Genomic DNA, 2231 nt, shown 5'->3' with positions numbered 1-2231 from the left:
GAGAGAGAGAGAGAGAGAGAGAGAGAGAGAGAGAGAGAGAGAGAGAGAGAGAGAGAGGAGGGAGAGAGATGAGAAGGGGTGAGAGGAGAGACAATGAGAGAAAGAGGGAGAGAGAAACGAAGAAAAAAATAACATAATTCAATGGACCACCCCTAAGCAAGTTGCTGTGCATAGACGATCGAAGAGGGGATCACCAACGTGGTCGCCAGACATGCTAGAAATAACAACCAAATTTCTCTTAACTTCATCCTTCTACGTTAAACAAGCGGATGATACCTCAGACCCTGTTACGATAACACGATTAGATACACGATAACAGAATAATAACACAGGATGGTCATGACTGGAACGCTGCTGATCGTAATTCCACCACCGATACCACCACCAAGACAGTCCCAACCTGTTGGATGTTAAATGAAGTGGTGGTCATAGTACAGAGGTGATGTTGTTGTTGTGGTTGTGTAACTCGGAGTTGAGTTTGTATCTTTTATCTTCTACCTTTTACTTGTTTCAGTCATTGGACTGCGGCCATGCAGGGGGACTGCCTTTAAGATTTTTTTGTTTTTGTTGTTTTTAGTACTGGAATCGAATGGATCGATTCCTGTATTTATTTGTTTTTAAGCCTGGTACTGATTCAATCAGACCAAATTTGCCGAACCGCTAAGTTATGGGGATGCAAACACATCAACACCGGTTGTCAAGCGGCGGTTGGGGACAAACATACAGAAAGACACACACACTCATGCACACATGCACGCATGCACACATGCACGCATGCACGCACACACAAACACGGTAGGTTTCTTTCAGTTTCCGTCTACCAAATCCACTCACAAGGATTTGATCGGTTCGCGGCTTTAGTAGAAGACACTTGCCCAAGGTATCACTCAGTGGGACCGAACCCGGAACCATGCGGTTGGGAAGCAAGCTTCTTACCACACAATGTCATGACACTTACTGCAACTATCGCCATTGCTGCAGCCACTGCCGCCACCGACACCATTAATACCTGCTAGAAACAGCGGCTAAATCTTCCTCAAATAACAGCTGACCCAGAATGTCTAAATAAAGAAGAGTGCGTTACATAATACGGTCCTGAAATGCGTACATAAAATATAAGATGGTCACGGTTGGACCGCCTTTGATCCTGACTAATACTGCTGCTGACTCCACCACAACGACGATGACACACCGCCGCCGCTGCTGTCACCACCATTACCAGCTAGAAACTGCAGTTAAATATCCCTCAAATTAGAGCCAGCCCTAAATTTTAAATAAAAGGATTACATTAGATAATACAGTCTCCGATGTGCATACATAAGAGATGAGATGATCACGGTTGGATTGTCTTTGATCGTGAGAAATACTGCAGCTAACTCCACCACAACCACCGCTACCACCATTGTCACCACCATGTTGGCACTCCGTCGATTACGACGTCGAGGGTTCCAGTTGATCCGATCAACTGAACAGCCTGCTCGTGAAATTAACGTGCAAGTGGCTGAGCACTCCACAGACACGTGTACCCTTAACGTAGTTCTCGGAGATATTCAGCGCGACACAGTGTGACAAGGCTGACCCTTTTGAATTACGGGTACAACAGAAACAGGAAGTAAGAGTGAGAGAAAGTTGTGGTGAAAGAGTACAGCAGAGTTCGCCACCATCCCCTGCCGTAGCCTCGTGGGGCTTTAGGTCGTTTCGCTCAATAAGCACTCACAACGCCCGGTCTGGAAATCGAAACCGCGATCCTATGACCGCGAGGTCGCTGCCCTAACCACTGGGCCATTGCGCCTCTTGTCACCACCACAACCTGTCAGAAACTGCAGCCAGATCTCCCTCAAATTACAGCCGTCCCAGATTTTTAAATAAAGAAGAGTTCATTACATAGTACAGTCTAGGATATACATGTATGAAAGATGGGATGGTCACGGTTGGAATGCCTTTGAACGTAGGTCTGCTCGTTATAGGCTGACTTATGATGATTACACCGCTACCGTTGCCACCAACGCCATCATAGCAAAAAGCATCACTCAACATCACCGCCACCACCATCACCACTCCCCCCCCCCAACACTAATATGGCCTCTACACCACCGTCGCCAGCCGCAGTCAAACTACTTTTAGACACCCACCAGAAAAACTGTTGAACACCATTCCTGACAAGTCTTTGGGTTAAGATAGAAGGAAAAGAGATCTACGAACGGGACATTCCTTTTACATTTCTCCCCACT

The sequence above is a fragment of the Octopus bimaculoides genome, chromosome 6 (genome assembly GCF_001194135.2).
Source record: "Octopus bimaculoides isolate UCB-OBI-ISO-001 chromosome 6, ASM119413v2, whole genome shotgun sequence".
Lineage (NCBI taxonomy): Eukaryota > Metazoa > Mollusca > Cephalopoda > Octopoda > Octopodidae > Octopus > Octopus bimaculoides.
Note: the sequence above shows the minus strand (reverse complement) of the source record.